Raw genomic sequence first — 23,803 nt, 5'->3', positions numbered from 1 at the left:
AGTCAGCTTTGCAACGGTGGCATTTGCGTTGCTGTTGCTCCTCGATTTCCCAACTCAAAGTCCATTACAATGGAACCTCTTTGGCACCTGTTCTCGGCTGCCCAGCATCCCAGGGAGTAGAGCACGAATGGTTGGCCTCTGCTCCCACAGCCGAAGAGCCAGGACAAAAATCTTGAGCTGTGCCTCTTCTGCAGAAAGTCAGCTTTGCAACGGTACCATTTGCATTGCTGTCGTTCCTCGATTTCCCAACTCAAAGTCCATTACAATGGAACCTCTTTCGTACCCGTTCTCGGCTGCCCAGCATCCCAGGGAGTAGAGCACGAATGGTTGGCCTCTGCTCCCACAGCCGAAGAGCCAGGGCAAAAAACTTGAGCTGTTCTTCTTCTGCAGAAAGTCAGCTTTGCAACGGGGTCATTTGCATTGCTGTGTCTTCTCGATTTCCCCAACTAAAAGTCCATTTGAAACAAACATCCTCGCCTCCCCTCTCGGCCGACCAGCATCCCAGTGAGTAGAGCACGAATGTTTCGCCTCTGCTCCCACAGCCGAAGAGCCAGGGCAAAAAACTTGAGCTGTGCCTCTTCTGCAGAAAATCAGCTTTGCAACGGTGCCATCCGCATTGCTGTTGCTCCTCGATTTCCTAACTCAAAATCCATTACAATGGAACCTCTTTGGCTCCCACTCTTGGCTGCCCAGCATCCCAGGGAGTAAAGCACGAATGGTTGGCCTCTGCTCCCACAGCCGAAGAGCCAGGGCAAAAAACTTGAGCTGTGCCTCTTCTGCAGAAAGTCAGCTTTGCAACGGTGCCTTCCGCATTGCTGTCGCTCGTGGATTTCCCAACTCAGAAGTCCATTACAATGGAACCTCTCTGGTACCCACTGGCGGCTGCCCAGCCGCACAGGGAGAAGAGCACGAACGATTGGCCCCTGCTCCCACAGCCGAAGAGCCAGGGCAAAAATCTTGAGCTGTGCCTCTTCTGCAGAAAGTCAGCTTTGCAACGGTGCCATCCGCATTGCTGTCGCTCCTCGATTTCCCAACTCAAAGTCCATTACAATGGAACCTCTGTGGCACCCGTGCTCGGCTGCCCAGCATCCCAGGGAGTAGAGCACGAATGGTTGGCCTCTGCTCCCACAGCCGAAGAGCCAGGGCAAAAAACTTGTGCTGTGCCTCTTCTGCAGAAAGTCAGCTTTGCAACGGTGCCTTCCGCATTGCTGTCGCTCCTCGATTTCCCAACTCAGAAGTCCATTACAATGGAACCTCTCTGGCACCCACTGGCAGCTGCCCAGCATCCCAGGGAGTAGAGCACGAATGTTTGACCTCTGCTCCCACAGCTGAAGAGCAAGGGCAAAAAACATGAGCTGTGCCTCTTCTGCAGAAAGTCAGCTTTGCAACGGTGCCATCCGCATTGCTGTCGCTCGTCGATTTCCCAACTCAGAAGTCCATTACAATGGAACCTCTCTGGCACCCACTGGCGGCTGCCCATCATCCCAGGGAGTAGAGCACGAATGGTTGGCCTCTGCTCCCACAGCCGAAGAGCCAGGGCAAAAAACTTTAGCTGTGCCTCTTCTGAAGACAGTCAGCTTTGCAACGGTGGCATTTGCGTTGCTGTTGCTCCTCGATTTCCCAACTCAAAGTCCATTACAATGGAACCTCTTTGGCACCTGTTCTCGGCTGCCCATCATCCCAGGGAGTAGAGCACGAATGGTTGGCCTCTGCTCCCACAGCCGAAGAGCCAGGACAAAAATCTTGAGCTGTGCCTCTTCTGCAGAAAGTCAGCTTTGCAACGGTACCATTTGCATTGCTGTTGTTCCTCGATTTCCCAACTCAAAGTCCATTACAATGGAACCTCTTTCGTACCCGTTCTCTGCTGCCCAGCATCCCAGGGAGTAGAGCACGAATGGTTGGCCTCTGCTCCCACAGCCGAAGAGCCAGGGCAAAAAACTTGAGCTGTTCTTCTTCTGCAGAAAGTCAGCTTTGCAACGGGGTCATTTGCATTGCTGTGTCTTCTCGATTTCCCCAACTAAAAGTCCATTTGAAACAAACATCCTCGCCTCCCCTCTCGGCCGACCAGCATCCCAGTGAGTAGAGCACGAATGTTTCGCCTCTGCTCCCACAGCCGAAGAGCCAGGGCAAAAAACTTGAGCTGTGCCTCTTCTGCAGAAAATCAGCTTTGCAACGGTGCCATCCGCATTGCTGTTGCTCCTCGATTTCCTAACTCAAAATCCATTACAATGGAACCTCTTTGGCTCCCACTCTTGGCTGCCCAGCATCCCAGGGAGTAAAGCACGAATGGTTGGCCTCTGCTCCCACAGCCGAAGAGCCAGGGCAAAAAACTTGAGCTGTGCCTCTTCTGCAGAAAGTCAGCTTTGCAACGGTGCCTTCCGCATTGCTGTCGCTCGTCGATTTCCCAACTCAGAAGTCCATTACAATGGAACCTCTCTGGTACCCACTGGCGGCTGCCCAGCAGCACAGGGAGAAGAGCACGAACGATTGGCCTCTGCTCCCACAGCCGAAGAGCCAGGGCAAAAATCTTGAGCTGTGCCTCTTCTGCAGAAAGTCAGCTTTGCAACGGTGCCATCCGCATTGCTGTCGCTCCTCCATTTCCCAACTCAAAGTCCATTACAATGGAACCTCTGTGGCACCCGTGCTCGGCTGCCCAGCATCCCAGGGAGTAGAGCACGAATGGTTGGCCTCTGCTCCCACAGCCGAAGAGCCAGGGCAAAAAACTTGTGCTGTGCCTCTTCTGCAGAAAGTCAGCTTTGCAACGGTGCCTTCCGCATTGCTGTCGCTCCTCGATTTCCCAACTCAGAAGTCCATTACAATGGAACCTCTCTGGCACCCACTGGCAGCTGCCCAGCATCCCAGGGAGTAGAGCACGAATGTTTGACCTCTGCTCCCACAGCTGAAGAGCAAGGGCAAAAAACATGAGCTGTGCCTCTTCTGCAGAATGTCAGCTTTGCAACGGTGCCATCCGCATTGCTGTCGCTCGTCGATTTCCCAACTCAAAGTCCATTACAATGGAACCTCTCTGGCACCCACTGGCGGCTGCCCATCATCCCAAGGGTTAGAGCACGAACGGTTGGCCTCTGCTCCCACAGCCGAAGAGCCAGGGCAAAAATCTTGAGCTGTGCCTCTTCTGCAGAAAGTCAGCTTTGCAACGGTGGCATTTGCGTAGCTGTCGCTCCTCGATTTCCCAACTCAAAGTCCATTACAATGGAACCTCTTTGGCACCTGTTCTCGGCTCCCCAGCATCCCAGGGAGTAGAGAACTAATGTTTGGCCTCTGCTCCCACAGCCGAAGAGCCAGGCAAAAAAATTGAGCTGTGCCTCTTCTGCAGAAAGTCAGCTTTGCAACGGTGCCATTTGCATTGCTGTCGCTCGTCGATTTCCCAACTCAAAGTCCATTACAATGGAACCTCTTTGGCACTCGTGCTCAGCTGCCCAGCATCCCAGGGAGTAGAGCACGAACGGTTGGCCTCTGCTCCCACAGCCGAAGAGCCAGGGCAAAAATCTTGAGCTGTGCCTCTTCTGCAGAAAGTCAGCTTTGCAACGGTGCCACCCGCATTGCTGTCGCTCCTCGATTTCCCAACTCAAAGTCCATTACAATGGAACCTCTTTGGCACCCGTGATCGGCTGCCCACCATCCCAGGGAGTAGAGCACGAATGGTTGGCCTCTGCTCCAACAGTCGAAGAGCCAGGGCAAAAAACTTGAGCTGTTCTTCTTCTGCAGAAAGTCAGCTTTGCAACGAGGCCATTTGCATTGCTGTGTCTTCTCGATTTCCCCAACTAAAAGTCCATTTGAAACAAACATCCTCGCCTCCCCTCTCGGCCGACCAGCATCCCAGGGAGTAGAGCACGAATGTTTGGCCTCTGCTCCCACAGCCGAAGAGCCAGGGCAAAAAACTTGAGCTGTGCCTCTTCTGCAGAAAGTCAGCTTTGCAACGGTGCCTTCCGCATTGCTGTCGCTCCTCGATTTCCCAACTCAGAAGTCCATTACAATGGAACCTCTCTGGCACCCACTGGCGGCTGCCCATCATCCCAGGGAGTAGAGCACGAATGGTTGGCCTCTGCTCCCACAGCCGAAGAGCCAGGGCAAAAAACTTGAGCTGTGCCTCTTCTGCAGAAAGTCAGCTTTGCAACGGTGCCATGCGCATTGCTGTCGCTCCTCGATTTCCCAACTCAAAGTCCATTACAATGGAACCTCTTTGGCACCCATGCTCGGCTGCACAGCATCCCAGAGAGTAGAGCATGAACGGTTGGCCTCTGCTCCCACAGCCGAAGAGCCAGGGCAAAAATCTTGAGCTGTGCCTCTTCTGCAGAAAGTCAGCTTTGCAACGGGGCCATTTGCATTGCTCTGTCTTCTCGATTTCCCCAACTAAAACTCCATTTGAAACAAACATCCTCGCCTCCCCTCTCGGCCGACCAGCATCCCAGTGAGTAGAGCACGAATGTTTCGCCTCTGCTCCCACAGCCGAAGAGCCAGGGGAAAAAACTTGAGCTGTGCCTCTTCTGCAGAATGTCAGCTTTGCAACGGTGCCATCCGCATTGCTGTCGCTCGTCAATTTCCCAACTCAAAGTCCATTACAATGGAACCTCTTTGGCACCCGTTCTCGGGTGTCCAGCATCCCAGGGAGTAGAGCAAGAACGTTTGGCCTCTGCTCCCACAGCCGAAGAGCCAGGGCAAAAAACTTGAGCTGTGCCTCTTCTGCAGAAAGTCAGCTTTGCAACGGTGCCATGCGCATTGCTGTCGCTCCTCGATTTCCCAACTCAAAGTCCATTACAATGGAACCTCTTTGGCACCTGTTCTCGGCTGCCCAGCATCCCAGGGAGTAGAGCACAAATGGTTGGCCTCTGCTCCCACAGCCGAAGAGCCAGGGCAAAAAACTTGAGCTGTGCCTCTTCTGCAGAAAGTCAGCTTTGCAACAGTGCCATCCGCATTGCTGTCACTCCTCCTTTTCCCAACTCAAAGTCCATTAAAATGGAACATCTTTGTCACCCGTGATGGGCTGCCCAGCATCCCAGGGAGTAGAGCACAAATGATTGGCCTCTGCTCCCACAGCTGAAGAGCCAGGGCAAAAAACTTGAGCTGTGCTTCTTCTGCAGAATGTCAGCTTTGCAATGGGGTCATTTGCATTGCTGTCTCTCCTCGATTTCCCCAACTAAAATTCCATTTGAAACAAACATCCACACCTCCCCTCTTGGCCGACCAGCATCCCAGGGAGTAGAGCACGAATGTTTGGCCTCTGCTCCAACAGCCGAAGAGCCAGGGCAAAAAACTTGAGCTGTGCCTCTTCTGCAGAAAGTCAGCTTTGCAACGGTGCCATCCACATTGCTGTCGCTCGTCGATTTCCCAACTCAGAAGTCCATTACAATGGAACCTCTCTGGCACCCACTGGCGGCTGCCCATCATCCCAGGGAGTAGAGCACGAATGGTTGGCCTCTGCTCCCACAGCCGAAGAGCCAGGGCAAAAAACTTGAGCTGTTCTTCTTCTGCAGAAAGTCAGCTTTGCAACGGGGTCATTTGCATTGCTGTGTCTTCTCGATTTCCCCAACTAAAAGTCCATTTGAAACAAACATCCTCGCCTCCCCTCTCGGCCGACCAGCATCCCAGGGAGTAGAGCACGAATGTTTGGCCTCTGCTCCCACAGCCGAAGAGCCAGGGCAAAAAACTTGAGCTGTCCCTCTTCTGCAGAAATTCACCTTTGCAACGGTGCCATCCGCATTGCTGTTGCTCCTCGATTTCCTAACTCAAAATCCATTACAATGGAACCTCTTTGGCTCCCGCTCTTGGCTGCCCAGCATCAAAGGGAGTAAAGCACGAATGGTTGGCCTCTGCTCCCACAGCCGAAGAGCCAGGGCAAAAAACGTGAGCTGTGCCTCTTCTGCAGAAAGTCAGCTTTGCAACGGTGCCATGCGCATTGCTGTCGCTCGTCGATTTCCCAACTCAGAAGTCCATTACAATGGAACCTCTCTGGCACCCACTGGCGGCTGCCCAGCATCCCAGGGAGTAGAGCACGAACGATTGGCCTCTGCTCCCACAGCCGAAGAGCCAGGGCAAAAAACTTTAGCTGTGCCTCTTCTGCAGAATGTCAGCTTTGCAACGGTGGCATTTGCGTTGCTGTCGCTCCTCGATTTCCCAACTCAGAAGTCCATTACAATGGAACCTCTTTGGCACCTGTTCTCGGCTGCCCAGAATCCCCGGGAGTAGAGAACTAATATTTGGCCTCTGCTCCCACAGCTGAAGAGCCAGGCAAAAAAACTGAGCTGTGCCTCTTCTGCAGAAAGTCAGCTTTGCAACGGTGCCATCCGCATTGCTGTCGCTCCTCCATTTCCCAACTCAAAGTCCATTACAATGGAAACTCTCTGGCACCCACTGGCAGCTGCCCACCATCCCAGGGAGTAGAGCACGAACGGTTGGCCTCTGCTCCCACAGCCGAAGAGCCAGGGCAAAAAACTTGAGCTGTTCTTCTTCTGCAGAAAGTCAGCTTTGCAACGGGGCCATTTGCATTGCTGTGTCTTCTCGATTTCCCCAACTAAAACTCCATTTGAAACAAACATCCTCGCCTCCCCTCTCGGCCGACCAGCATCCCAGTGAGTAGAGCACGAATGTTTGGCCTCTGCTCCCACAGCCGAAGAGCCAGGGCAAAAAACTTGAACTGTGCCTCTTCTGCAGAAAGTCAGTTTTGCAACGGGGCCATTTGCATTGCTGTCCCTCCTCAATTTCCCAACTCAAAGTCCATTACAATGGAACCTCTTTGGCACCCGTTCTCGGCTGCCCGGCATCCCAGGGAGTAGAGCACGAACTGTTGGCCTCTGCTCCCACAGCCGAAGAGCCAGGGCAAAAAACTTGAGCTGTGCCTCTTCTGCAGAAAGTCAGCTTTGCAACTGTGCCATCCGCATTGCTGTCACTCCTCCTTTTCCCAACTCAGAAGTCCATTACAATGGAACCTCTCTGGCACCCACTGGCGGCTGCCCAGCATCCCAGGGAGTAGAGCACGAATGGTTGGCCTCTGCTCCCACAGCCGAAGAGCCAGGCAAAAAACTTAAGCTGTGCCTCTTCTGAAGACAGTCAGCTTTGCAACGGTGCCTTCCGCATTGCTGTCGCTCCTCGATTTCCCAACTCAGAAGTCCATTACAATGGAACCTCTCTGGCACCCACTGGCAGCTGCCCAGCATCCCAGGGAGTAGAGCACGAATGTTTGGCCTCTGCTCCCACAGCCGAAGAGCAAGGGCAAAAAACATGAGCTGTGCCTCTTCTGCAGAATGTCAGCTTTGCAACGGTGCCATCCGCATTGCTGTCGCTCGTCGATTTCCCAACTCAAAGTCCATTACAATGGAAACTCTCTGGCACCCACTGGCGGCTGCCCATCATCCCAAGGAGTAGAGCACGAACGGTTGGCCTCTGCTCCCACAGCCGAAGAGCCAGGGCAAAAAACTTGAGCTGTGCCTCTTCTGCAGAAAGTCAGCTTTGCAACGGTGCCATCCGCATTGCTGTCGCTCGTCGATTTCCCAACTCAAAGTCCATTACAATGGAACCTCTTTGGCACCGGTGCTCGGCTGCCCAGCATACCAGGGAGTAGAGAACTAATGTTTGGCCTCTGCTCCCACAGCCGAAGAGCCAGGCAAAAAACTTGAGCTGTGCCTCTTCTGCAGAAAGTCAGCTTTGCAACGGTGCCATCCGCATTGCTGTCGCTCCTCCATTTCCCAACTCAAAGTCCATTACAATGGAACCTCTCTGGCACCCACTGGCAGCTGCCCAGCATCCCAGGGAGTAGAGCACGAACAGTTGGCCTCTGCTCCCACAGCCGAAGAGCCAGGGCAAAAAACTTGAGCTGTGCCTCTTCTGCAGAATGTCAGCTTTGCAACGGTGCCATTTGCATTGCTGTCGCTCTTCGATTTCCCAACTCAAAGTCCATTACAATGGAACCTCTTTGGCACCCGTGCTCAGCTGCCCAGCATCCCAGGGAGTAGAGCACGAACGGTTGGCCTCTGCTCCCACAGCCGAAGAGCCAGGACAAAAATCTTGAGCTGTGCCTCTTCTGCAGAAAGTCAGCTTTGCAATGGTGCCACCCGCATTGCTGTCGCTCCTCGATTTCCCAACTCAAAGTCCATTACAATGGAACCTCTTTGGCACCCGTGCTCGGCTGCCCACCATCCCAGGGAGAAGAGCACGAATGGTTGGCCTCTGCTCCCACAGCCGAAGAGCCAGGGCAAAAAACTTGAGCTGTTCTTCTTCTGCAGAAAGTCAGCTTTGCAACGAGGCCATTTGCATTGCTGTGTCTTCTCGATTTCCCCAACTAAAACTCCATTTGAAACAAACATCCTCGCCTCCCCTCTCGGCCGACCAGCATCCCAGTGAGTAGAGCACGAATGTTTGGCCTCTGCTCCCACAGCCGAAGAACCAGGGCAAAAAACTTGAGCTGTGCCTCTTCTGCAGAAAGTCAGCTTTGCAACGGTGGCATTTGCGTTGCTGTCGCTCCTCGATTTCCCAACTCAAAGTCCATTACAATGGAACCTCTTTGGCACCTGTTCTCGGCTGCCCGGCATCCCAGGGAGTAGAGCACAAATGGTTGGCCTCTGCTCCCACAGCCGAAGAGCCAGGGCAAAAAACTTGAGCTGTGCCTCTTCTGCAGAAAGTCAGCTTTGCAACAGTGCCATCCGCATTGCTGTCGCTCGTCGATTTCCCAACTCAAAGTCCATTACAATGGAACATCTTTGGCACCCGTGATGGGCTGCCCAGCATCCCAGGGAGTAGAGCACAAATGATTGGCCTCTGCTCCCACAGCTGAAGAGCCAGGGCAAAAAACTTGAGCTGTGCTTCTTCTGCAGAATGTCAGCTTTGCAATGGGGTCATTTGCATTGCTGTCTCTCCTCGATTTCCCCAACTAAAATTCCATTTGAAACAAACATCCACACCTCCCCTCTTGGCCGACCAGCATCCCAGGGAGTAGAGCACGAATGTTTGGCCTCTGCTCCAACAGCCGAAGAGCCAGGGCAAAAAACTTGAGCTGTGCCTCTTCTGCAGAAAGTCAGCTTTGCAACGGTGCCATCCACATTGCTGTCGCTCGTCGATTTCCCAACTCAGAAGTCCATTACAATGGAACCTCTCTGGCACCCACTGGCGGCTGCCCATCATCCCAGGGAGTAGAGCACGAATGGTTGGCCTCTGCTCCCACAGCCGAAGAGCCAGGGCAAAAATCTTGAGCTGTTCTTCTTCTGCAGAAAGTCAGCTTTGCAACGGGGTCATTTGCATTGCTGTGTCTTCTCGATTTCCCCAACTAAAAGTCCATTTGAAACAAACATCCTCGCCTCCCCTCTCGGCCGACCAGCATCCCAGGGAGTAGAGCACGAATGTCTGGCCTCTGCTCCCACAGCCGAAGAGCCAGGGCAAAAAACTTGAGCTGTGCCTCTTCTGCAGAAATTCACCTTTGCAACGGTGCCATCCGCATTGCTGTTGCTCCTCGATTTCCTAACTCAAAATCCATTACAATGGAACCTCTTTGGCTCCCGCTCTTGGCTGCCCAGCATCCCAGGGAGTAGAGCACGAATGGTTGGCCTCTGCTCCCACAGCCGAAGAGCCAGGGCAAAAAACTTGAGCTGTGCCTCTTCTGCAGAAAGTCAGCTTTGCAACGGTGCCATCCGCATTGCTGTCGCTCGTCGATTTCCCAACTCAGAAGTCCATTACAATGGAACCTCTCTGGCACCCACTGGCGGCTGCCCAGTATCCCAGGGAGTAGAGCACGAACGATTGGCCTCTGCTCCCACAGCCGAAGAGCCAGGGCAAAAAACTTTAGCTGTGTCTCTTCTGCAGAATGTCAGCTTTGCAACGGTGGCATTTGCGTTGCTGTCGCTCCTCGATTTCCCAACTCAAAGTCCATTACAATGGAACCTCTTTGGCACCTGTTCTCGGCTGCCCAGCATCCCAGGGAGTAGAGAACTAATGTTTGGCCTCTGCTCCCACAGCTGAAGAGCCAGGCAAAAAAACTGAGCTGTGCCTCTTCTGCAGAAAGTCAGCTTTGCAACGGTGCCATCCGCATTGCTGTCGCTCCTCCATTTCCCAACTCAATGTCCATTACAATGGAACCTCTCTGGCACCCACTGGCAGCTGCCCAGCATCCCAGGGAGTAGAGCACGAACGGTTGGCCTCTGCTCCCACAGCCGAAGAGCCAGGGCAAAAAACTTGAGCTGTTCTTCTTCTGCAGAAAGTCAGCTTTGCAACGGGGCCATTTGCATTGCTGTGTCTTCTCGATTTCCCCAACTAAAACTCCATTTGAAACAAACATCCTCGCCTCCCCTCTCGGCCGACCAGCATCCCAGTGAGTAGAGCACGAATGTTTGGCCTCTGCTCCCACAGCCGAAGAGCCAGGGCAAAAAACTTGAACTGTGCCTCTTCTGCAGAAAGTCAGTTTTGCAACGGGGCCATTTGCATTGCTGTCCCTCCTCAATTTCCCAACTCAAAGTCCATTACAATGGAACCTCTTTGGCACCCGTTCTCGGCTGCCCGGCATCCCAGGGAGTAGAGCACGAACTGTTGGCCTCTGCTCCCACAGCCGAAGAGCCAGGGCAAAAAACTTGAGCTGTGCCTCTTCTGCAGAAAGTCAGCTTTGCAACTGTGCCATCCGCATTGCTGTCACTCCTCCTTTTCCCAACTCAGAAGTCCATTACAATGGAACCTCTCTGGCACCCACTGGCGGCTGCCCAGCATCCCAGGGAGTAGAGCACGAATGGTTGGCCTCTGCTCCCACAGCCGAAGAGCCAGGCAAAAAACTTAAGCTGTGCCTCTTCTGAAGACAGTCAGCTTTGCAACGGTGGCATTTGCATTGCTGTCGCTCCTCGATTTCCCAACTCAAAGTCCGTTACAATGGAACCTCTTTGGCACCTGTTCTCGGCTGCCCAGCATCCCAGAGAGTAGAGCACGAATGGTTGTCCTCTGCTCCCACAGCCGAAGAGCCAGGCAAAAAACTTAAGCTGTGCCTCTTCTGCAGAAAGTCAGCTATGCAACGGTGCCATTTGCATTGCAGTCGCTCCTCGATTTCCCAACTAAATGTCCATTACAATGGAACCTCTGTGGTGCCCGCTCCCTTGTGACCAGCATCCCAATGAGTAGAGCAGGAATGGTTGGCCTCTGCTCCCACAGCCGAAGAGCCAGGACAAAACACTTGAGCTGTGCCTCTTCTGCAAAAAGTCAGCTTTGCAACGGTGCCATTTGCATTGCTGTCGCTCCTTGATTCCCCAATTAAAAGGCCATTGTAATCCAAAAATCCACACCTGCCCTCTCGTCTGACCAGCATCCCAGTGAGTAGAGCACGAATGGTCGGTGTCTGCTCCCACAGCCGAAGAGCCAGGACAAAAAACTTGAGATTCTTCCTACACTGCTTATTTTCGTTCCCTTGCCAGACCCAGATGCAGTGCTCACAGACTGCACACGTCGAGCCAAAGTGTATAAAGCACAGAATCCACAACAGAAGCCTTCTATTTTGCCTGAAAAGCCACCAGGGAGCTGTGCAGCTCTCTCTTCAGAACGTCAGTGCCCCTCACATTTCCTGCCTAAAACAGTAGAAGCAATTATCTGAAAGTGCTAACACACAGCTTCTGCTTCTCTGGAGCAGGAGGCAGAGCAGAAAGCTGGTTTAGAATTCAGCTGACAGCTCCAAACACTGCTCCCACTGTGGAGGTGAGAGGGCAGAAAGAGGGTGCTGGGAATCACCTGCACAGTGTGAGTAGAGCTCCAGTGTCATCAGCATGGCAATGTGAACAACCTTTTAAAGTTAAGTCCATCCTCCTAAACTGCTTATGTAGGTTCACTCGCCAGATCCATCCGCTAGGCGCCGACAACTGCAAAACAGCACTTAAAGAGTGTAGAGCCCACTTTCCACTACAGAAGCTTTCTGCTCTGCTTAAACAGCTGCCAGCGAGATCAGCAGCAGTGACTTCAGCATGTCAGTGCACCCCAGTTTTCCTGCCTAAAACGGTAGAAGCAAGTATCTGAAAGTGCGAAAACACAGCTTCTGCTTCTCTGGAGCAGGAGGCAGAGCAGAAAGCTGCTTTGGAATTCAGCTGACAGCTCCAACCCCTGCTCCCACCGTGGAGCTGCGAGGGCAGAAAGAGGGTGCTGGGAATCACCTGCACAGAGTTTACAGTGCTCCAGTGTCATCAGCATGGCAATGTGAACTACCTTTTAAAGTTAAGTCCATCTTCCTAAACTGCTTATGTAGGTTTACTTATTGGATGCAGCCGCTAGGCGCCGAGACTGCAAAACAGCACTTAAAGCGTGTAGAGCCCAGTTTCCACTACAGAAGTCTTCTACTCTGCTTAAACAGCTGCCAGCGAGATCAGCAGCAGTGACTTCAGCATGCCAGTGCACCCCAGTTTTCCTGCCTAAAACGGTAGAAGCACGTATCTCAAAGTGAAAACACACACTTTTTGATGATCCAGAGCAGGAGGCAGAGCAGAAAGTAGCTTTGGGAATTCAGCTGACAGCTCCAACCCCTGCTCCCACCGTGGAGCTGCGAGGGCAGAAAGAGGGTGCTGGGAATCACCTGCACAGAGTTTACAGTGCTCCAGTGTCATCAGCATGGCAATGTGAACTACCTTGCATAGTTAAGTCTATCTTCCTACACTGCTTATTTTTGTTCCCTCACCAGACCCAAAAGCAGTGCTCACAGACTGCAAACGTCGAGTGAAAGTATATAAAGCACAGAATCCACAACAGAAGCCTTCTACTCTGCCTAAAAAGCCACCAGGGAGCTCTGCAGCTCTCTCTTCAAAATGTCAGTGCACCTCAGTTTTCCTGCCTAAAACAGTAGAAGCAAGTATCTCAAAGTGCGAACACACAGCTTCTGCTTCTCTGGAGCAGGAGGCAGAGCAGAAATCTGCTTTGGAATTCAGCTGACAGCTCCAACCCCTGCTCCCACCGTGGAGGTGCGAGGGCAGAAAGAGGGTGCTGGGAATCACCTGCACAGCGTGAGCAGTGCTCCAATGTCATCAGCACGGCAATGTGAACTACCTTTTAAAGTTAAGTCCATCTTCCTACACTGCTTATTTATGTTCACTCGCCAGATCGAGGCGCAGGGCGCCGAGACCTCAAAACAACACCGTCGTGGTTTAAGCCCCGGCTGTAAATTAGAACCACGCAGTCTACTTCCCCCCCACACTCCCCAGAGGGATGGGGAGGAGAATCGAAAGAATGTAACTCCCACGGGTTGAGATAAAAACAGTCCAGTAACTAAGGTATAACACAAATCACTACTGCTGCCACCAATAATAATGATAAGAGAAATAACAAGGGAAGAGAATACGATACTGCTCGCCGGAAAAGACAGCCCGAACGAAAAGAGGATGTGCCCTTCCGGGTAGCTCCCAGTTTCATCCCCCGGCATGACGTGCTGTGGTATGGAATACCTCTTTGGCTAGTTTGGGTCAGGTGTCCTGTCCCCGCTTCCTCCCGGCCCCTCCTCCCCCCTGGCAGAGCATGAGACTCACAAAGTCCTTGGTCAGTCTAAACATCAGTGTTATCAGCTTTGTTCCCAGGCCGAAAGTCAAAAACACAGTGCTGCAACAGCTACTAAGAAGGAGAAAAACTGACTGCTACTGCTGAACCCAGGACACAGCACTTAAAGCGTGTAGAGCCCAGTTTCCACTACATAAGCCTTCTACTCTGCTTAAACAGCTGCCAGCGAGATCAGCAGCAGTAACTTCAGCATGTCAGTGCACCTCAGTTTTCCTGCCTAAAACGGTAGAAGCAAGTATCTGAAAGTGTGAACACACAGCTTCTGCTTCTCTGGACCAGGAGGCAGAGCAGAAAGCAGCTTTGGGAATTCAGCTGACAGCTCCAACCACTGCTCCGACCGTGGAGCTGCGAGGGCAGAAAGAGGGTGCTGGGAATCACCTCCACCGCATGAGCAGTGCTCCAGTATCATCAGCATAGCAATGTGAACTACCTTTTATAGTTAAGTACATCTTCCTAAACTGCTGATTTACGTTCCCTCGCCAGACCCAGAAGCAGTGCTCACAGACTGCAAACGTCGAGCGAAAGCGTATAAAGCACAGAATCCACAACAGAAGCCTTCTACTCTGCCTAAAAAGCCACCAGGGAGCTCTGCAGCTCTCTCTTCAGAATGTCAGTGCACCCCAGTTTTCCTGCCTAAAACAGTAGAAGCAAGTATCTGAAAGTGCGAACACACAGCTTCTGCTTCTCTGGAGCAGGAAGCAGAGCAGAAAGCTGCTTTGGAATTCAGCTGACAGCTCCAACCCCTGCTCCCACCGTGGAGCTGCGAGGGCAGAAAGAGGGTGCTGGGAATCACCTGCACAGAGTTTACAGTGCTCCAGTGTCATCAGCATGGCAATGTGAACTACCTTTTAAAGTTAAGTCCATCTTCCTAAACTGCTTATGTAGGATTACTCGCCAAATCCAGGCACAGGGCGAAGAGACTGCAAAACAGCACTTAAAGCGTGTAGAGCCCAGTTTCCACTACAGAAGCTTTCTGCTCTGCTGAAACAGCTGCCAGCGAGATCAGCAGCAGTGACTTCAGCATGCCAGTGCACCCCAGTTTTCCTGCCTAAAACGGTAGAAGCACGTATCTCAAAGTGAAAACACACACTTTTGATCATCCAGAGCAGGAGGCAGAGCAGAAAGCAGCTTTGGGAATTCAGCTGACAGCTCCAACCCCTGCTCCCACCGTGGAGGTGCGAGGGCAGAAAGAGGGTGCTGGGAATCACCTGCACAGAGTTTACAGTGCTCCAGTGTCATCAGCATGGCAATGTGAACTACCTTGCATAGTTAAGTCCATCTTCCTACACTGCTTATTTACGTTCCCTCGCCAGACCCTGAAGCAGTGCTCACAGACTGCAAACGTCGAGCGAAAGCGTATAAAGCACAGAATCCACAACAGAAGCCTTCTACTCTGCCTAAAAAGCCACCAGGGAGCTCTGCAGCTCTCTCTTCAGAATGTCAGTGCACCTCAGTTTTCCTGCCGAAAACGGTAGAATCAAGCATCTCAAAGTGTGAACACACAGCTTCTGCTTCTCTGGAGCAGGAGGCAGAGCAGAAATCTGCTTTGGAATTCAGCTGACAGCTCCAACCCCTGCTCCCACCGTGGAGCTGCGAGGGCAGAAAGAGGGTGCTGGGAATCACCTGCACAGAGTTTACAGTGCTCCAGTGTCATCAGCATAGCAATGTGAACTACCTTGCATAGTTAAGTCCATCTTCCTAAACTGCTGATTTACGTTCCCTCGCCATTCACAGAAGCAGTGCTCACAGACTGCAAGCGTCCAGCTAGAGCATATAAAGCACAGAATCTAGAACAGAAGCCTTCAACTCTGCCTAAAACACCACCAGGGAATGCGGCAGCTCTCTCTTCAAAATGTCAGTGCACCTCAGTTTTCCTGCCTAAAACGGTAGAAGCAAGTATCTCAAAGTGCGAACACACAGCTTCTGCTTCTCTGGAGCAGGAGCCAGAGCAGAAATCTGGTTTGGAGTTCAGCTGGCAGCTCCAACCACTGCTGCCACCGTGGAGGTGGGAGGGCAGAAAGAGGTTGCTGGGAATTACCTGCACAGAGTGAGCAGTGCTCCAGTGTCATCAGCAAGGCAATGTGAAATACCTTGCATTTTTAAGTCCATCTTCCTACACTGCTTCTGAGTGAGTAGAGAACGAATGTCCATTAGAGTTGAACCTCTGTGAGGCTCACTCTCGGCTGCCCAGCATCCGAGTGAGTAGAGCATGAATGTTTGACCTCTGCTCCCACAGCCAAAGAGCCAGGACAAAAAACTTGAGCTGTGCCTCTTCTGCAGAAAGTCAGCTTTGCAACGGTGCCATCCGCATTGCTTTCGCTCCTCGATTATCCAACTAAAAGTCCATTTGAATCCAAACGTCCACGGCTCTCCCTCTCGGCTGACCAGCATCCCAGGGAGTAGAGCATGAATGCTTGGCCTCTGCTCCCACAGCCGAAGAGCCAGGACAAAAAAACTTGAGCTGTGACTCCTCTGCAGAAAATCAGCTTTGCAACGGTGCCATCCGCATTGCTGTCGCTCCTCGATTTCCCAACTCAAAGTCCATTACAAATGTGATGGGGAAGGGCTGAGGTACCGGGGGTGTTCAGATGGAGAAGAGAAGGCTCAGGGGGGACTTGATCGCTCCCTACAAGTGCCTGAGAGGAGGATGGAGCCAGGAGGGGCTGGGCTGTGCTCCCAAGGAACAAGGGATGGGACAAGAGGAACCGGCCTCAAGCTGCACCAGGGCAGGTTTATGTGGAGATGAGGAACAATTCCTTCCCCAAAGGGTGCTCAGGCATTGGAACAGGCTGCCCAGGGCAGGGCTGCAGGCACCGGCCCTGCAAGTGTTCACAGCCCGTGGAGACGAGGCCTCAGTGCCCTGGGTTAGTGGTGGCCTCGGCAGTGCTGGGGTAAGGGTTGGACTGGATGAGCTTGAAGGGCTTTTCCAACCTGGTTGATTCTATGATTCTGTGATCCTTTCTGCTGAGGTATTGGTGAACCAGATATTTTCTACTGGTGCTCCCTCGGTGAAGGGAGGTGCTCCTAAACCTGGTGAGGGTTTGAAAGGTTGTTGTAATGCTGATGGCTCTGCATTTACGGGCATCTGGAGTAGTTTGGAAACTTCAGTCTGTCCTTCAGGTAATTTCACTTCCTCTGCAACCCCCGGTAGGTAGGCATGGCATTTTCTGCCAGTGGGTTTGTGCAACTCCATCCTGAGGAGCAGCTCCCTTTGGGATACTGTCAAGTCAATTGAATGGATTGATTACTGCAAGGGTGGTGAGCCACTGGAATGGGTTGCCCAGGGAAGCTGTGAATGCTCCATCCGTGGCGGTGTTCAAGGCCAGGTTGGACAGAGCCTCGAGTGACATGGTTAGTGGGAGGTGTCCCTGCCCATGGCAGGGTGGTTGGAACTAGAGGATCTTAAGGTCCTTTCCAACCCTAACTATACAATGATTCTATGAATGGATGGTTTGTTCTGGTTGTTCTTGATCAATGTTCTCAATTTGTTTTACTGCTGGGACTAAAGACAAGAGTCCCTTTTCCCACTCAGAATATGTCAGTTCAGTGTCTTTGAAAGAGGTGACTTAAACGTTAAAGTTCTTTTTGGTCCATCAGGGCCAGTTTGAATAGGTAACAGTAAGAGCCATGCTCAGCAAAATCCCATTCTACTATGAGAGGGTGGTGGGGGTGTACAGGCCCCAGTGACTGGTATGGTTTTAATTCTTGTATTAGGTATTTTCTGCTTCCTCATCCTCTGGATTTTATTCCCATGGTTTTCCCTTTCATAACTGCAAATACAGCGGGTGAGCAATGAGGGAGAATCCAGGTCCATGTTTCCTCCAGTATCCTGGAGGACCCATAAGCTGTTGTAATTCCTTCCCAGAGTGGGGCATCTGCCCTTGTTCTGTTTTTCTGCAGGTGTCTGCAGGAACCACTGCACTGCTGCTATCCACCAAGTATCCCTGATTTGACTGGTTTCTACTTGGTTTCTGACATTCTAGCCTGCCCTGGCCTGCCTGTCCTGTCTAATGCTGGGACAAGAAAGAGGCTGCCCACAGAAGTGGTTCTGTCACCATCCCTGGAGGTATGTAAAAGACATGTTCTAAGGGCCATGGTTAATGTGTTGTCTTGCCAATGTTTGGTTAATGGTGGACTCAATGTTCTTAAGCGTCTTTTCCAACCTAAATGGTTCCATGATTGTACAAAATCTTGTTCAGACCGATTTCTGTCTCTCATCAGAGAAATGACCCTGCAGGCAGGCAGTGTGTCTGCCAGCTGAGGGAGGGAACAGCAGGGCTTGCTTCAGGCTGTTTCCCATGGGGTTCCCCTGGAGCCCCAGGGAGGCCTGGAGGGAGCCCAGCAGGGCAGAGTCAGAGCCACCTTGGGCTTGGCCTCTGCTGCTGAGCTGGGCCTGGCTCCTGGGATGCAGACAGATGCTGGCAAGCGGGCAGTGCTGCAGAGAGACAGCTCTGCCCAGGAGCAGGGCTGGGGCACTGCCTGCAGGCACCCAGGGGAGACCTGCGAGCCTCAGAGAGCTTAAAGGCACTTGGCAGTGGAGGATGCTGAGAGCTCCCTGCAGGAGAAACCTTCCCAGCCCTGTGCATGGTAAGGCTCTGGGTGCAGGGCAATGCAGCTGCAGTTCCTGGAGGGATCTCCTCAAGCTGCTGCCTCGCACAGTCCATGGGATCTGCCAGGAGGACTCTCTTGGTTTCTCTGTGTAGATAAGGAGCAGGATGTGCTGCAGAGCAGGGCTTCCCTCTGCACCATGCGAGGGACAGGACAAGGCAGGTCCCTTGTCCCAGGGCTGGCTGCAGGCTGTGAATGTGGGTGTGCAGGCAGGGGTGCCCAGCGCTGTCCTTGCCAGCAGGGTGCCTGCAGCCCAGGGGCTGTGTGCAGGGGCAGGGACTCTGCTGCCTGCCAGGGTCAGCACTCAGCCTGCCCGGGAGCTCCCCACGGTGCTAAAGGAGAAGCTGTGGGGGAAGGAAGTGTGAGGATGGAAGACACGGACCCAGAGGTAGAGTACAAGCTGGATCATTTATTACAAGGACAAGGATTACACGATATTTATATGCTTCCAAGCAATTAGCCAAGCACATCTGTGTCTGCCTTGCGGTTACATTTACGACTTCGGGCAAAAGGTCTATCTGATTTTTCTCATCAACATCCTCTATCCAGTTCCGACATCCTTGTTCCTTGCCAGTTCCAACATATTCCAAGTACCAGTCAGGGACGGGTCACTCCTAATTGCCTGCTGTAGTTCCTCCTTCCCATGGTCTCTGACAGTTTCGATGCATTCCAACCCCCACAGTTCCACCTTCTTGTTTTATCAATGCAGTGTATACGTGTCTCTTAAAAGCTTGGGATAACATTCGCTGTATACATTGTAACAAACAAGGTACAACACATATGATGGCAAAGAGAGCAAGCAAGTAGATCAATCGTCCTTTAACCAAAGTCAACAGCCACCCAGTTATACCTCCTGCATCATCTTCCCTTAACTTCGTCATGCTGTCTTTCAACTTGCAGATACTTTCATGTATGGATTCTGAATGGTCTGATAAATTCATGCAACACATTCCTTCCAAAATTTTACACCCATGTCCATGCGCTAAGAGGAGAAAATAGAGTGCTATCTTATTTTGCAAAGTTGCATGCCTAAGAGAGTTGACATGGGTGAGCAAAGCAGATAGAGCAGATGCTGTAGCATTAGTTTGTTTAGCAAGCCAACATCCTAATTTATTCAATGTTGCTAAAGCTTGAGCGCTAGGTACTTCAGGAGCTAAAAATGAGTCAGCTATTATTTCACCCAGGTTCCAAAAATTTACTTTGTCATCACAGCTCGGTTGAAAAGCATGCGCTGACCTTCTAGAACGCAATCCTCATTTGTTTATTATCATAGTGTTATTAGGGACAAGCATGCCTAAGATCCCTATTGCACACGGGCCACCCTTTATATGGGATGGCACCCCCTGCCAGGCCTGATCTTGTGGCAACTGAGGCATGCACTCCGTTTCTGGCTTCCAACAAAATCCCCTATTGAGTGAGCTTACAGGCTTTTATAGTATTCTGCCTAGTGGTTAGCAGCGGTTAGTTCCTTTGGTACTTTTCCATCACAAAACAATCTTATTGATCACGTACTCTTTCAGCCAATCACATTACTGTCCACGCACCTTTGCTTGAGTAATTATTTCTAAACATAGTTCTTTGCCATCACTACTCGTTACATCATCACTTCCACTTCCCCTTGACTACACATTCTTTATCTTGTCTTAAGCATCATCCTGTTTCCAAATTTACAGTCCTCAGAAATTATCTTGATGCTCTTTCTTTGGTTCCACCCATTGTTCTTTCTCCTGTTCTTCCCAACTTGTCCTGTTCACTTCTTCCAGGGTTTGTGGCTGATAAGAGTCCAGATGTCCGGGCTCTCATCCAGGTCTACTGGCGCAGCCTCTTGTGTAGCATTCCCCACATCTCCCCCTTCTTTATAAACTAACAAAACATTGTTAATAGACATAGCAATCAAACGATTTATACAACCAATTAAGCAAGGAACTGTGATTAAAATATATAAAAAAATGTCACACAGGCTACTGTGATTTTAATAATGTCTTTCAACCATGCACTCACTGATGCCCCATCCTGACAGCAAACTTTCTAGCCAATTCCAGCTACTCTTCACTCGCAACTTCTGAACTCCGTCCTTTAGGTTTTGAATTGCATCATGGACAGACTCAGAATGATCAGATAGGTTCATGCAACACATCTCATCAAAGTCTTTTCAACCACGTCCTTGAGCTAATAGCAAAAAATCTATGGCAGCTCTATTTTGAAGTGTAGCATGTTTGACTGACTCGTTATCTGTTAACAGACCATTGCTGTGGATGAAAAACCTTCGGGACAGAGGCTGGGCTTCTTCCCGCCTCTCACGGGGAGGAGTGGACCCCCCACCGCCCCGCAGCGCACATCTTGGCGGGCGCAGCGCCAACCCGTGCCTGCCGGAGCACACAAAGGCGACGGGCGGGCGAGTATCACAGCCCTCTGCCCGCAGGCAGACAATGGGGGGAGCTTGCCGGAGCCTGCTGCCGCCGCCGCCGTGCGAGTGAGCGAGGTCGCGGCAGCGGGGAGGTGCAGGCGGCGCGCCCGTGCTCTGCAGCTCCTTATCCCACCGCTGCCACCAGATGCATCCCCTCTGTCGGAGGAGAGCCACTGCCGCAGCCTCTGCCCGGCTCCCGTGGGATTGCCGTTTTCCTCCCCACCATCCAGTCCGCGGTTCGCCTCGTAACGGACGGGATGTGGAGCATTCAGTTTTTGGGGCAGGTTTACATCACCTTGATTTTTCGCTTCTTTTTTAATGTTTTCCACATATCATGTGGGTCAGGGGGGTGGAGGTCGGGTTCTCTGTCAGGGTCGATTGGTCCGGGATCAAAAGGGTCATCTTTGCCTGGCTCATTTGCTGTTGCAGCCTGCTGGCGGATATCTTCCCACCGATCGATACGCACGGGAGGGTGCGTGAGAACCGGCAAAGCTTGTGTCTCACAACAGCCAATGCCAGGATCAGGCGGGAATAGATCTGGCTCAGTTTCTGGGTCTATTGGCCCTGGGTCGAGAGGGTCCAGAGTGTTGTTTGTTGGGACAGGAGGGGCTGATGATGCCGATGCCTCCTGTGCTGCCCCGTCAAGTGCCTCATAGACTGAGCGCCATACGGCCAGCAATTTGGAGGCCACCGCGTCATTCCTTGTGGCTGCATCCTAGAGGCAGATGCCAGTCTTGTCCCATATTGCCTTCTGATAAATATTAGTTGATGTCGCCTCATGGGCATGGATCGAGGCCCATATTAACAAGTCTTTCAGTCTATCTTCATTCACAGTAACCCCCTTCTTCTCTAGGAATTTTACTAGCACTCTGTACACTGACTTGTGCTCGGGGGATACTGAGTTTCCCATGTTCCCGTTCCCAGCCGCTTACCTCAGTCAGAGGTTTCGGTTAATTGCTGCAGCCTTTCGGCGTTTGGGTGGGCGTCCTTACCAGTCGCCGAGTCATGGCTCTCTCTCAAGTCCCTGTTGGGCACCATTCATGAGGGTGGAAGGCAGGGACCCAGAGGTAGAGTACAAGCTGGATCATTTCTTGCAAAGGTCACAAGATATTTATATGTTTCCAAGCCATTAGCCAAGCACATCTGTGTCTGCCTTGCGGTTACATTTACGACATCGGGCCAAAGATCTACCTGATCCTTCTTATCAACATCTTCTTTCCAGTTCTGACATCCCTGTTCCTTGCCAGTTCCAACATCTTCCAAGTACCAGTCAGGGACGGGTCACTCCTAATTGCCTGCTGTAGTTCCTCCTTCCCATGGTCTCTGACAACTTTGATGCATTCCAACCCCCCACACCTATGATGGGGGGGGGTTAGCAATATGGGGAGTCCCCATGATGGAGGAAGGGTCATAGATATGAGAGGTCCCCATGACGGGGGGGCCAGGGATACGGGGGGGTCTCCATGATGGGGGGGTTCAGGGATATGGGGTTCACCGTGATGTGGGGGGTCAGGGATATAGGGGTTCCCCATGATGGGAGGGGGGTCAGGGATATGGAGGGGTCTACATGATGGGGGCGTCAGGGATATGGGGGTGTCACCATGATGGGGGAGGTCAGGGATATGTGGGTTCCCCATTATGGGGGGGGGTCAGGGATTTGGGGAGGAGTCTCCATTCTGGGGGGGTCAGGGGTATGGCGGTGTCTACATGATGGGGGGGAGTCAAGGTTATGGGGGGGTTCCCCATGATGTGGGGACCAGGGGTATGGGGTGGGGTCTGCATGCTGGGGGTGTCAGGGATATAGGGGGGTCCCCCTGATGGGAGGGGTCAGGGATATGGGAGAGTCCCCATGATGTGGGGTGTGAGAGATATGGGGGGGTTCCCCATGATGGGAGGCATCAGGGATATGGGGATTCCCCATGATGGGGGGGTCAATGATATAGGGGATTCCCAATGGTGGGGGGCGTCAGGGATTTGGGGGGGGCTCTCCATGATGGGGGAGGTCAGGGATATGGGTCCCCATGATGGGGGGGGTCAGGGATATGGGGGGGTCTCTATGCTGCGGGGTCCGGCATATGGCGGGGTCCTTATGACGGGGGGGTCAGGGAAATGGGGGTTTCCCCATGGTGGTCAGGGATATGGGGGGAGGTCTCCATGATGGGTGGGGTCAGGGACACGGGGGGTCTCCATGATGGGGGTTCAGGGATATGGGAGGGGGGCTTATGATGGGAGGGGTTCAGGGATATGGGTTGGGCCCATGATGGGGGGGGTCTGTACCTGCTCCTCCTGAGGGTGGGGGGGCTGTGGGCATGCAGGCGCAGGGTGCCCCGACCAAAGCCCATGGGGGTGCCCCCCCCTCGGCCCTCCCCGCCCTTGGAGTGATCATGTCTGGAAGGGAAAAGGGGGGTTGGGGAGGGGGGTCAGAGGGGGGGACCCCCCCACGGTGGGTGGGGGCTCCAAACCAAGCCTTGACCCTATGGGGGTGGGGGGGAAAGGTTGGAGGGACTCCCAGTGGGACTGATGGGGACTCTCCAATTGTCTTGCACTGAGACCCTTCCCATTGCCTCCCATTGCCTCCCATTGGGACCCCTCCCATTGCTTCCTATTGAGACCCTCCCATTTTCTCCCATTGGGACCCTCTGCCCTGGGTTCAGCAGTAGCAGTCATTTTTCTCCTTTAAATGCCAGTTGCAGACTTCACAGAGATAATGACTTCTCCTTCTTAGTAGCTGGTGCAGCGCTGTGGTTTTGATATTCGGCCTGGGGACAGTACTGATAAAACCAATGTTTTCAGTTGCTGGTCAGAATGTTTACCCTGACCAAGGACTTTGTGAGTCTCATGCTCTGCCAGGGAGGAGGGGAAGCCGGGAGGAAGCAGGGACAGGACCCCTGACCCAAACTAGCCAAAGAGGTATTCCATACCACAGCACGTCATGCCCAGGATGTAACTGAAAGTCATCTGGAAGGGCACGCTCTGCTCGGTCAGGCTCGTTCTCGGCGGGCAGTATTGTATTCTCTTCCCTTGTTCTTTCCCTTATCATTATTATTATTGGTGGTAGCAGTAGTGATTTGTGTTATACCTTAGTTACTGGACTGTTCTTATCTCAGCCTGTTGGAGTTACATTCTTTCGATTCTCCTCCCCATCCCTCTGGGGCGGGGGGAGTAGAAACTGCATGGCTGACTTGCCGACTGGCTTAAACCATGACAGTTCTTTTTGGTGCCCAACGTGCGGCACGAAGGGTTGAGATAATGACAGATCTAACTGGAGTGTGTCTAATTGTA

The sequence above is a fragment of the Psittacula echo genome, assembly GCF_963264785.1.
Source record: "Psittacula echo genome assembly, chromosome: 21".
Classification (NCBI taxonomy): domain Eukaryota; kingdom Metazoa; phylum Chordata; class Aves; order Psittaciformes; family Psittacidae; genus Psittacula; species Psittacula echo.
This window is presented reverse-complemented; position numbering follows the sequence as displayed.